The following is a 13,795-nucleotide window of genomic DNA, read 5'->3' as shown; positions in this document are numbered from 1 at the left end:
CTTTCTCTTTTTTTTATTTTGAGTTGGAGTCTCACTCTGTCGCCTAGGCTGGAGTGCAGTGGCATGCTCATGGCCACCATAGCCACAACCTGGTGATCCTTTCACCTTAGCCTTCTAAGTAGCTGGAACTACAGGCACGCACCACCACCCCTGGCTAATTTTTTTATTTATTGTAGAAACGAGGTCTTGCCAAGTTGTCCGGGCTGGTCTTGAACTCCTGGGCTCAGGCAATCCTCTCACCTTGGCATCCCAAAGTGCTGGGAATATAGGGACACAGCACCCTGCCTGAGCGTCAGCTTTTCAACCACCAAAGAGGGACAATCAAGGTGCCTACTGGGGACACACAAGATGACAAGTCTGGGGTGACGCATCTCAACGGCAGCCACTCCCCTTCGCCAGGTGTGCAAAGGGCCTTGGAAACACTGCATCAGCCATCAAACTCTGCTGCGCCTGCCCCCTTCCCAGGCTGGGTGCCATCCATTAGCCCCCACGCCCCCACCTGGGGTTGTGGCCTCTTGGTCCTGCCCGCCCTGGGATGCTGAATGGGTGTCTATTCTGCACAGAGGTGCCTGGATCGTTTTGGGTCAGTTAGCAGTGTCAGAAGGCTTTCTCACCCGTGATCTCATCACAACAGCCAGAGAGAGTACGCTTCTCAGAGGAGACCACTGAAAATCCAGGTTACCAGGCACCCGGCACGGCCCCTCCCCTCACTAGCCCAGAGATGGGAGCAGAGGGGGTCCAGAGGACAGGAGTGGTCAGAGGCCCCAGAGGCCCATAAACTTGGCTCGAGGACCACAAGGCCTCCCCCGTCCCCAGGCACTAGTCATTGAGTGTCAGGTGCCCGCCTAGCCGTGGGCTGGTAGAGAGGAGAAGGGGCCTATGGCCACCCCCACACGGGAGCATGTGGCTTTCTGCACCAGCTTAAGTTGTCCTCACAGAGGCAGTGCCACTGACTGTAGAGCTGCAGCTCCCCTGGGTCTGCAAGATACAGAACCCATGCTTTGTCAACCTCAGTGACAGGTCGTTGCTGCTGTTGTGATATTACTATTGTCAATGTGCCCACAGATACACTCTGCAAAAATGCTGCCTTGGTGGAAAAAGCCCCAGAGTGAGGGCGAGGGGTCTGGGTCCTGGACCGGCTCTCTGCTGGGGCCCGAACGACCTTGGCAAACCTCACCCCTTGGGACCTTGAGTCGCTCCAGTACAGTGGGGGTGGTTGCAAGGCTGCATGGCGGTGCCTGGCAATGGCCAAGGCCCAGGCTGCCCACCAGGCTGCCTGCTCTGGTCTTTACAGGCAGGCCACCTGGGGCACATGACTTGACCCTTCAGGGCCTCTGTTCCCTCATCTGTGAAATGGGAGGGTTATCGTCCTCACCCTGACGATTGTGGTGAAGTCTGAGTCTTGATTGCATGTGCAAAAGCAGGACTCAGGAAACATTAGCAAACGTGGTTCAGACTGGACTGAACTGGACCCAAGGGGGTTGAGTTCAGTGGTGATAGAGAGAGGGAGAGGGAGAGAGAAACACCAGAATCTTCACATCTCCTCCAGGGTAGACCAGGAATAAGACCCCGGGCAGCCCCTGGCCCTGAGGTAGGGGCTGAAACCCTTCGCCTAGGGCAGTCTTGCTTGGGATGTCCATGCAAGTGGGTGTGGGAGAGGGGTGGTCTGCAGGTGTCACCAGGGCTGTGGTTGGAGCCCCCCTCATTTGTGTCGCTTTCCAATCTGCCACAAGGAATCAAAGGCTCTGATGGGCCTGTTAGTGCCCATTCTCCAGGGATCACTCCGACAATTTCCCCAGCACTCTGTGACAATGGGCCGTAATTAAGGTGTCCGCATATCATTTAACGCTTTCAGTGCAAAGCTCAGAGACAGGCTAGTGATCTTCAACCTCTCTAACAAGAACCACACAGAGGGAGTTGGGAGGGTGGGAGGCAGGTGCGTGTGCTCCAGAGGGGTGCACACCCTCTGCGTCCCCATTGGGACCCAGTAGACCATTCCTCCCAGAAGGCTGTGCTGACCCCAGGGGATGGACGCATCCAGCGGGCAGGTGGGCATGTGAGCAGCCTCGAGGGTCTTCATCGTGGACATGGGCAGGGGAGAGATGGCCTGCAGCTGTAGAGGGGCAGAAGGGACCGAGGACTGGTTAGCTCAGTCGTATCAAATGCACCCCCAGCCCCTGGGACCTCCACCAAAGTCATCAGGAGGCTGCTTTGCCAGTGGCCTGTGCAGGCCTCATGCTCCCTTCTGGACAGAAAGCTCCTTGAATACAGGAACCATGAACGTCCCTGCCATCTTTTTATCTCCCATTCCCCAGAGCTTGGCAGAGAGAGGTTCCACCGATTCTTAAAGGGTGTGAGAAGGAAGGGGAGTGGGAAGGAGGAAGTAATAAAGGAAAGGGAGGGAAGGAGAGATGGGGTGAGGGGGAGAGATGGCGATGCAAAAATTAAAAAGTAGCCTTAGTGCCTGAGAAATCTGAATCAGCACAGCCTGGCTAAGCACACTTGCTGTGTTGAGAGACTCTCTTAACCGAAGCACCACCGTCCCCATAAACACCGCCATCGCCACCGTGACCACTGAGATCGTCATCGCCATCGTGACCAAGACCACCATCACCATCATCAACACCATGTGTGGGAGGAAGAGTAAAGCGGAGAAAGGCACAGCCCTGGGGAACATCTACGTTCAGGAGGCAGCAGAAAAGGCGCGTTTGGGGAGTAAGAGGAGAGCAGGAGAGAAGGCATTTCAGACTTGAAGACAGAGTGGCAAAGAGGGAGGTTGAAGAGCGACACCCAGGGAGGCTTGTGAGGTGGGGCTGATGCGCGTGCAGGGGTTGGGAGCACGTTCTCAGGGACAGATGGCAGACCTCAGTGATGGAAGGTGGTGAGTGGGAGGTGACAGTCGCTGGGTGGGGAGCTGATGGAGGAAATGGCCTGGGCCAGGCAGGCCAGGGAGAGGCTGGCCCTTCCCCCATGGGCAGCAGCCCTCCCAGGGAAGAGACCTGGGCAAGAAGACTCGGAGCCTCAGAGGAGAAGGCCATGGCCATGCTGGCCATCAGGCTGACTCACCCTCATCACTGCTGTGTTCATTCGCTAGAGCTGCCATAACAAAACACCACATGCTGGGTGCTGTCAAACAGCAGAGATGTGTCCTCTCACAGAGTCAACAAGGTTGATCCTTCTGGAGGCTCTGAAGTCAAAACCATGCCATGGGCAGAGGCTGGAAGATCGTCTGAGGACAGGAGTTGGAGACCAGCCTGAGCAACATAGCAAGACCCTGTCTCTATAAAAATTTAAAAATTAGCTGGGCTTGGTGCCGTGTGTCTGTAGTCCCAACTACTTGGGAGGTTGAGGTGGGAGGATCACTTGAGACCAGGAGTTTGAAGCCACAGTGAGCTATGTTTGCACCACTGCACTCCATCCTGGGTGACAGAGTGAGACTCCATCTCTTAAAAAAAAACCAAACCCAAAACATAAAACCACGCCAAGCCTTTCCACTAGTTTCTGATGGTTGCTGCTAATCCTTGTGTTCCTTGGCTTCCAGATGTATTCCTCCAATCTTTGCCTCTGTGGTCACATGGTACTGACCCCTCTGTGTCCATGTCCAAATCTCCCTTTTCTTTTCTTTTTTTTTTTTTAAGAAAGTAGGAGTTTTATTAAGGAGACAGGAAAGTTCCTGACAGCAGGAGGAGTCCTGAAGTGTTGTCCCTCCCTCTTCTTATAAGGACATTGGTCATTGGGCTAGGGCCCGCCCAATCTGGTGTGATCTCATTCTCACTTGATCACACCTGCAAAGATGCTATTCCCAGGTAAGTTTACCTTCATGGGCACCAGGAGTTTGGGTTTCAACATATCTTTTGGGGGATGCAGTTCAAACCCCTGCAGCCACCATCACACTGGCTGTCATCCCATTACTAGAGGCATCTAATTAGCACCAAATTGCTCCTGGAGCTGGCCTGGGTGCCGGGCTTCTGCTCTCACAGAGCTTCCAGACTGTGACCCAAACCCTGGGCAGAAGGCAGAAGTTCTGGGGAGCAGGGCTGTGGCTCGGCGGAGCAGGGGAGTGTCTTGGGCCACCTTTGAAGTGCTGTCCTCAGAGCTGGCCTAAGGAAAGGGAGCAGGATAGCCTCTGCCCCAGCCCTTTCCTGCCTTCCCTGGCATTTGGATAAATCCACAGAGGAGCCTGCGACATCTGGAACCTGTGTAAACGGAGCATAAATTAGCTCTAACAATCACATCTGGAGCCGCTGCGCAGTAGTCTGTTTCCTGCCAAACCCTGGGTGGACTTGGGGTGGGCTTGGGGTGGGTAGGAGGGCAGAGGGTGGGCTTATCATACCCAAGCCCCCCACACTAACATCACCGTTTCCATAGAAGCTTCTGCCAAACAGCATCTGTGCTCATGATACACAGGAGACTGATTCCAAGATTCTTCTAGACGACAGAGTCGGGATGTGGGAGAGGCAAGCTTGGAGAAGTGGAGCAGGTATGGAACACCTCCAGGGATGAGGGAAACCGAGGCAAGACCACGAGGCTTGGGGGCTGTTCAGAGGGCACAGGCCAGAGCCAGCATCACAGCCTTCCCCGAGCCTCGGGCCTCAGGTTGGAGTCCCAGGGCCAGCCTGTGGGAGGGGAGGAAGTGGCCGCCGCGGGCCAGACCTTGACATACGTCAAGCCATTTTATGTCCGTTCGTCTTGGTCACCCCTTGTGATGGTGGCTTGTATCATCTCCATTCCACAGATGAAGAAACGGAGGGGCTGGGGCCAGACCACTCAGAGGCCACAGCCAGGATCTGAACCAGATGCCTCGACCCCTCCTCTGCCTCGTTGCCTTGCCTTTTGTCTGTTAAAAGAGGTGTCTCGTGTGTGCACACGTCTGTGTGACAGCGTGTGCGTGTGAGTAGGCATGTAAAGGCAGGGCCTATGAGTGTGTGGGAGTGTCTGTGTCTGTGTGAGACTGTGTGTGGCTGGGGGTGGGGCGGCCTCTCTCTCCATCTAGGGTCAAAGTGTAGGAATGAGGGCCTCCTTTTTTTCCCCCAGACCCAATCAGCAGGGCCACTACTCACTGGAGTCACCTCGTGTTGAGCACCTACTGTATATAGCCCAGCGCTGTCACCATCGCATCCGCTTACCCACTCACTCATTCAATTTAATAGGCCGTTTCTTGAGCACCTGCTATGTGCTAGGTCCCACATCAGGCAGGAGATAAGTGAGACACATTCCCTGACCCTAAAGTGCTTGTTTGGGGGGCATGGGGAGAGGTGGAGTGGGGGAAGCAGACGAAGAACAGCTGAACTTGACAGCAAACTGTGGTAGCCATCCTAAGAGATTAAGGTCATCGCCCTGGGATTCCTGGAGGAGGTGACATTTGGAACTTTGCTCCCTGAGCACAGGGACAGTGTCTATGCAATTACCCAGCTCCCAGCTCAGTGCCAGACACATCATATCTTCCCCTACATGTTTGTTGAATGGCTGTTGGTTGAAAGACAGGCAGGCTCTCAACAGGCAGTGTTGGGGGTGGGGATGATCATCCTGGCTGAGGGCCTGGTGACACAGAGGTGGAGAAGTGCCAAGGTGTTTGGAGGAACCGCCTTTTGGGACCCTCAACAAGGAGAAAGAGCACAGCCTTGGGACTCAGACAGGTCTGGGGGCATCCTGGTCCCAGCGCCCACGTACTTGTTGGGTGACTTTTGGCAGGTTTCTTAGCCTCTCTGGTCCTGTTTTTTCATCTCCAAAGCAGAGCCTCCAGTGACCTATATCTGCTTAATTTTTCTCAGAAGAATTTTTTTCCTTTTTATTATAGAAACTTAAACACCCTAAAAAGGCGAAAAGAATGGGGTCATGAATTCTCATGAGCCCATCATCTGACTTCGACAATCAGCAGCGTTGTGCCATTCTGGTGTGAGGATATTTAGAAGGGCCATCCAACTCAGTCCAAAGAGTGAAGACAGTAGGAACAGTCCTGGCCAAGTTAGGGCCCCCAGCCAGCAGTTGTGCCACTAGTTGCTGTCACTGCAAAGTCGTTTCAGAGATGTGACCATGTGAGTCTTGGAACCGATCAAACAGCAGTGGCGAGACCAGGCTGCACTTGACTTGAGATGTGGAGTTAGAGTCTAAGCAGGTCAGGGTTTCCCTTGCTCAGTGCTTTGTGAGTCTTTTTTCGTTTTATCTGGCATTTCAGCCTCTCCCCACAATCGAAACACACACAGAGAAGACCCATTGCAGAGGTATTAGGATCAAAAGTGCACACAGGGGCCAGGCGTGGTGGCCCACGGTTGTAATCCCAGGGCTTTGAGAGGCTGAAGTGGGAGAATCGCCTGTGTGCACAGCACTGGGCACGGCAAGCCATGGGGAGGGGCGTTATTTTATTGTATTTATTTTTTAGTTGGGTTTCACTCTGTTGCCCAGGCTGGCATGTGGTGGCACAATCACGGCTTACAGCAGCCTTGAGCTCAGTTGATCCTCCCACCTCAGCCTCCCAAGTAGCTGGGACTACAGACATGTGCCACCATGCCTGGCTAATTTTTTAATTTTTTGTAGAGATGAGGTTTCACTACCCAGGTTGGTCTCAAACTCCTGGGCCCGAGCAATCTGTCCACCTCAGCCTCCCAAAGTGCTGGGATTACAGGCGTGAGCCACTGCATCTGGCCACATGGGGGGTTTCAAACTGAAGAATGATGTGGTAAGTGGAATCATGGCCCCCCTGAAGATGTCCACACCCTCATCCCCCAAACCTGTGGATGTTACCGTACCCAGCCAGAGACTTTGCTGATGTAATTAAGGATCTCTACATGGGGAATTATCCTAGATTACCTGGATGGACCACTGTCATCACAGGTGTCCTTATAAGAGGGAGGCAGAAGGGTCATTGTCAGCGAAGATGGGAGAATGGAAGCAGGGGTGAGAATGATTTGGGGCCACGAGCCAGGGATTGAAGACGGCCCCTGGAAGCTGAAAACGGCAGGGAAGGAATTTCCCCTCTAGAGCTTCCAGAAAGAAATGGGGCTCTGTGCCTTGATTGCAGCCCCAGAAAACCTTTCTGGATTTGGTACCTCCAGAATTGTAAGGTAGCAAATTAATGTGTGTGTGTTTTGACTTTTTGATGAGTGTGCGTGTTTTGTTGGTTTTGGTTTGTTGTTGTTGTTTGTTTTTTGAGTCAGAGTCTTGCTCTGTCGCCCAGGCTGGAGTGTAGTGGTGCAACTATAGCTCACCACAGTCTCAAACTCCTGGGCTCATACTATCCTCCTGCCTTAGTACAGGCATGCACCATCACCCACTGCTAATTTTTAAATTTAATTTGTAGAGGTGGGATCTTGCTATATTGCCCAGGCTGATTTCGAACTCCTGGCCTCAAGTGATCCTTCCACCTTGGCCTCCCAAAGCACTGGGATTACATGCATGAAACACCGTGTCCAGAAATGTGTGTTGCGTTGAGTCACTGAGTCTGTGGTCCTTTGTTATAGCAGCAGTAGGAAACTCGCACACAAGGCTAGCTCAGGTTTCTGTTTTGAAGAGAACCAGGGTTCTCTCTTTCTGGAGATATAGCCATGATGCCGTCACCACTGTGGTGGAAGGCCCCAGGCCTGGGCCTGCCCTCTGCACCCCTCTCTGTCTTGTGGGGGTCCCTGGGACCTCATCCCACAGCATGTTTCAACCACCGCCCATGTGCGGGGGGTGGCCCTGCTTCTATCCGTAGTCTGGAACTCCCCCCAAGCCCCAGGGTCTTGTGTCCAGTGAGTCTCCCTGTGTCTTCTGCAGGCATCACATGTCCCCAAAGCCTCTCCTTGCCCCCCAGTCCTGACCCGCTCCCTCTTACGTCTTCCCGTCTCAGTTGGGGCCATGTCATTCTTTCTGGCAGAATTCTTCCTCCGGGGTCCCAAACTTCTGCATGGTCCTTGACCTCTCTGGCTCTCACGCCGAATTGCCGGTTCATCAACAAAGTCCCCAGCGTCACCTCCCAATGACATCTGGAGCCCCGCCCCTCCTCGCCACCCCGTTGCCCACCTGAGACCAAACCACCATCCTCTCCTGCCAGGTCACTGGCCTTCCTGCCTCCACTTTCATTCCCCTTCAACTACTCTCGGCATAAACACCAAATGGACCCTTGTCAGGGTTGGGGAAGCATGCCACCCCTCTGCTCAAAACCCCACCATGGATCCCAGCTCCCTCAGTGAAGGACCAGCGTCCAGCCTAGAGCCCTGAGCATCCGCCAGCCCTGGCTCCTGGGCCTCCCTGTACACATCCAGCCCTCTGCCCTTAGCTTCTTGATCCCTCAGAACCTGTGACTTAAAAGAGTTTTTAAAAATTCAGATACAATTCTCACATCACAAAAGTCACCCTTTTAAAGTGGGCAATTAAATTATTTCTAGTGTATTCATGAAGCTATGCAATCATCACCACCGTCTAATTCCAGAACATTTTCACCACTCCAAAAATGAACCCTGCACACCATTAGTAGTCACTCCTCATTCCTCCCTACGCCCCCTCCCAAAGAACCAGTCATCTCCTTTCTGTCTCTTTGGACTTGCCTGCCTTGTCCATCTCATGTCGACAGACTCCTGCAACACATGGCCTTCCTGTCTGGCTTCTTTCCCCGGCGCCTTGTACTCAAGGTGCATCCATGTTGAACGGCGACATTTCCTGTCTTTGTTTGCCTCGTGTCTCCTCCTCCCCCTAGGTGACAGCGACTTGAGGGCCCCTCATCTCACACCCAAGACGGCACCTAACACGGAGGAGGCTCGCAATCCAGACTGGTGGAATGAGGGAGTGAGGGAGGGTGTGAGTGAGCAATGGGGTAGGCGAGGCTTGGCGTTTGCAGGGACTCTCCTCCACTGCAGTACACTCTGCATGACCCAAGTCACCCCTACATCACCCCACACGCAGACCCCTTCTTTCCTGGGTCTGCCTCATCCCCTCCTAGGTGGGCCTCCCCTCTCCCCTTAGACCTCCCGGAGCCCTGGGTCTCTTGGTCCCCGTGGGTCCCTCCCTGCTATCTCAGGTATGCCATCCCACAGTCCCCTGCCAGGACTTCCCAGGGGTGGCGGCGTCTGGGTCCCGTTCACCTTTGGATCCTGAACTTGCCAAGACGCAGACAGCAGATGGCCCCCCACCCCCAAAAAAACTATGGCATGAAGGCTTGGGAGGGCTGTTCCAGCCCTGCAGGGGTTCCCCTTCCCTCATGTGGTGCCTGGATCCCCCCAGAGTATCAGCCTGTCGGTGTGGTGCTCCCAGAAGGCCCCCTGGGAACACCTGCAGGGACCACCTTGCCTGGCCCCTGGGGGCTGGGAGCGTGTGGGGCAGCCGGCTCTTGGCCCCGTGAGCCCAGGGAGGCAGCCACAGTAGGCAATGATGTTGTGTCCATGTTGCAGATTGTGAAACTGAGGCTTATTTGTCAAGGAAGGTCCTGATCTGAGTGACCAGCCTAAGATCGCCCTGCTGTTTCGGGAAGGATCCCAGACTCACGGGTAGGAAAGCCTGACTTCAAACCCTACACTCTTTATCCTACACTGTTTTGTAGACCACACGTGGGCCCAAGCCCACCTATGCTAGAGTCATCGAGGAACTGGTTTTAAAAGGCAGAATCCCAGACCCCACATGGGTGCTTCTGTTTCAGTGGATCTGGGTTGGGGCCCAGGACACTGCCTTTTCAGCCAGCTCCCAAGCCGACTGTGACACTTTCTGAGCAGCGAGGACCGCAGGTCTACACCCTGCTGCTTGGAACGGGGAGCAAGGTGGCTCAGTACTCAAGAGCTGTTTGTTTTTCGAGAAAAGGTCTCATCTCATGGCCAGATGGGTCTTGAACTCCTGTGCTCAAGCAGTCCTCCCGTCTTGGCCTCCCAAATTGCTGGGATCACAGGGGTGAAACACTGCTCCCAGCCCAGGGGTGCTGAAAGTGCATGTGGCCGGGTGTCTGTCTCCTGAAGGTGCCCTGGCTGACGGGGCCTCGGGCTCCTGCCTCTGCCCCCCTCCTCCGGGGAGCTGCTGCCAGTGAGCGCTGCTCTGCTGGTAAAGTCTTTATCGGGAATGTCGCCTGATGCATTCATATCAAACAATAGCGCTTCATACATCATCCCTGCCAGAGGCCACCTCCGCTAGGACAAGCACAGTCCATTACCCTGACGGGTACAGGCCATGCGCAAAACAGATAACAGGTCCAGGCTGTGCAGGGGGATGTGTGAGGTGAAGTCTTCATGGGCCCTGCGAGCACCAAGGGGACCCTGGGCAGCAACCACTCCAGACGGTTGGGAGGTGCAATGTCTGCGGTTCCCACCCTGGAGGGCGGCAGACAGGGTGTCGGTGGAGAGCCTGACTCTGCATCCTCTGGGCAGCGACTCTACCTCTCTGAGTCTTGTTTCCCCACTTGTAGAAAGGGCTTAGGAACGATACTTACTTTGCATAGGGGTGCCTGCAGGGCTTGAGAAGAGGAGCCCAGGACAGTGACAGGCGTGTGCCTGGGCGAGAGGAAATCTTCTATAAATGGCAGCTGTCAATCAGGCATGGTGGCTCACGCCTGTAGTCCCAGTGCTCTGGGAGGCTGAGGTGAGAGGCTTGCTCGAGGCCAGGAGTTTGAGACCACCCTGGGTAACACAGTGAGACCTGTTTCTCTATAATAGAATACAAGTAAGTAAATGAGTGGTAGCTGTAACTCTTGTATGACAGGGGCCCCCTTTGCTCCAGTTACCCCTTTCCAGGGACAGTCTTCAACAGTCTCCAGGCCCCTGGGGTCGTGGAGGGACAATCCCCACCCCTTGCCAGCAGCTGGGCCCCTAGAAGCAGACCCTCAGACAGGGATTGGAGAGCAAGTCATTGATCTTGAAGGTGGCACTCACACTGGTTGAGTGGGAGAAAGTGAGTCAGGGTGGGAGGCAGCTGACAAAGGGCGTGTTGTGGACTCTGGAGCCACTGTGCGGAACACACACTCCAAGGGGCCTGGGGCTGGGGAGCCGATGGGTCAGGGCGTCACCACGGGGGCAGCTCCAGGGGCGTTCACTCCTGGGGCTTCTGGCTTGGGATGCCAGCTAGCAGTAAAGTAAACTCCAGAGAAATCTCTCAGGTAGAGAAATGGAGGTGTCAGTGGCTGGGGGCTGGGTCCATGTGCACCATGGGGTGAGTATGCAGGGATGGGGGTGTTCCCCAAACCCACATATCGAAGCCCCTAGTCCCTCAGAATGTGCCTGGACTTAGAGATGAGGCCTTTGAAGAGGTCACTGAGGTAAAGTGAGGTCACTGGGGTGAGTCCTAATCCAGCATCACTGGCATCCTCATAAAAAGGGATTAGGTCTAGGCGCAGTGGCTCATGGCTGTAATCCCAGCACTTTGGGAGGCCGCGGTGAGAGGATTGCTTGAGTCTGGGAAATAGGGGGACCTCATCTCTACAAAAAGTAAAAGCAGTATCTGGGCATGGTGGCACACGCCTGTAGTCCCAGACCCTCAGGCAGCTGAAGTGGAAGGATCACTTGCACCAGGGAGGTTGAAGCTGCAGCGAGCCATCATCGTGCTATGGCACTCCAGCCTGGGCAACAGAGAGAGACTCCAACTCAACAACAACAGAAAGAGAGATTAGAACACTGGCAGGCAGTGGGGGGAGGCCCGGTGGAGATCCCAGTGGGAGGCCGACTCCAAACTGAGAAGAGAGACCTCAGAAGAAACCATCCCTGCTGACACCTTGACTTTAGACTCCAGCCTCCAGAACCGTGAGGATGTGAATCTCTGTTGACTAAGCACCCCACTCGGTGGTATTCTCTTATGGCAACTTGAGCAAACAAGCCCGGGCACTGCCACCTGGCCACCCCCTCCTCTCTCTCGTTCCTGGCCGAGAGTTGCCCCCTCTCTTGATCCAGTGCCTGCCCTCTCTGGATGCCCCAAGCTCGCCTTCCCTTCTGCCTCACGATATTTGCCCTTGGCGGTTCCCTCTACCAGTAATGCTGTGCCCCCAATTCTTCACATCTTCATACTTCCTATCTCAGCTCTCTGGTCCTCTCTGTGCAGGGGTCCTTCCAGACCTCTGTGTCATTCTTTTTCACGTTAACCTGTTTTATTTTCTTCTGTGCACTGCGTTGATTCTCCCTTATTTGTTGGTTTCTTGTCACCTCCCTCCCCTGAAATGCAGATTCGGGGTGGCAGGAGCCATGTCTTTTTTCACTACTGTGACCTCGGTGACCAGAATTATCCTTCTTTGTAGGGGGCCGCTCAGCACATTTTTGGTGAGTAGGTATGAGTTCAGGAGTGGAGCCTCTCCCCCAATTTCCTAGGGGAAAGTTTTGTCTCCTAGGCAAGACCTTGCTGGTGGCCCCAAGGGACGTTTGGTGACATGGATGCCCATGATACAGGTGGGAGGGGACGCCTGTTCCTGTGAGTCCCAGAGTCCACAATAAGCGCTTTTCAGGATCAGCTCACTGATTCTTCACGACAGCTCTGCAAGGCCACTGGTGTGGTAGCAAAAGCAGCAACTCCAGAGCCCTGGGTTCAAATCCCAGACCCACAACGTATGGCCTCTGTGTCTTTGGGCAAGTGTGTGAAACTCTCTGCAACTTAGCCTGCTTTGTCTGTGAAACAGGGTGATGGTAACTACTTCAGACGGTTGTTATAAGGACCAAATGTGAGACCTGATGGTCTGAGTTTGAACCTAATAGGATTGGGTCCCCAGAATTCCCTGGGGCTCTTCCCCCGTCACTTTGTTAACATGACACATGACTTTGCTCTGTATATAATTGAATACTTCGGAACCCATCTTTGACAGTATGACGGGTTTTACTGCACATAAAGCACTTAAACAGTGCTATGTCAATGGTGGTTATTAGTATTGTTAATCTCATCTTAAAGATGACAAGTCAGGACAGGTGAGGGGCTCACACCTGTAATTCCGGCACTTTGGGAAGCCGAGGCAGAAGGATCGCTGGAGGCCAGGAGTCTAAGACCATTCTGGGCAACATAGTGAGACCCATCTCTAATGTTTTTTAATAGCCAGGCGTGGTGGTATACACTGGTAATCCCAATTACTCAGGAGGCCGAGGCAGGAGGATGGCTTGAGCCCAGGAGTTTGAGACTACAGTGAGCTATGACTACACTATTGCACTTCAGACTGGGTGGCAGAGCAAGACACTGTCTTAAAACAAACAAGCAAAAAAAGAAAAAAAAAGAAAGAAAGAAAAGAAAGATGACAAACCAGGTGCCAAAATCAGCATGTAGCAGAAGCCCAAGGCAGGAGGGGGCATCTGGGTGACCCCCAGGCCTTGTGACAGGGTGAATCCTGCCCCCCCCCAGGGGCTGTTGAAAGGTCTGGAAGGCAGCAGCTTCCTTAAATGCCCTGATCTCACCTCACCAATTCCAGTGAAGGAAAAACCCAACTGTAAACGAGGGCCTGGTAAGCCCTGTTGGTGGCCGTGCTGGGTGGGGCCTCCCCTCTGGACCTCAATGGCCATTGTCCTTTCCCAAATAATCCAGGAGGGCACACCTACGCAGACAGAGATGGAGGCTGGGCTGGGGGCTGTGGAGCGACCCAGAGAGTCAGGGAGTGGGCTAGGCTCTTAGCAGCTTGTGATGAAAGACCCCAGTAATTGCATCTGACGGGGGACTCATCCCCAGGGCTGGACAGGAGGGGGATCCCAAAGCCCAGATATGGCCCAGGGTCAGCGGCTGGCGGGGGTAGGGAGCAGCCCCCAGAGCTTCTGAGCAGCGGGTCCTGTGGTTCTGGACGACGGTGCCATACATCACTCGACACGCCTTTCCGTGGGACCAGCCGGGCTGACAGCAGCCATTTATCTGAATGTCATTGGAGGTAAACTGGTGCAGGGGGAGGGCG

The sequence above is a fragment of the Carlito syrichta genome, unplaced genomic scaffold, assembly GCF_000164805.1.
Source record: "Carlito syrichta isolate Samal-C Ts95f unplaced genomic scaffold, Tarsius_syrichta-2.0.1 Scaffold315168, whole genome shotgun sequence".
Taxonomy (NCBI): Eukaryota; Metazoa; Chordata; class Mammalia; order Primates; family Tarsiidae; genus Carlito; species Carlito syrichta.
The sequence above is the reverse complement of the archived record's forward strand: the minus strand, read 5'-3'. Positions refer to the sequence as shown.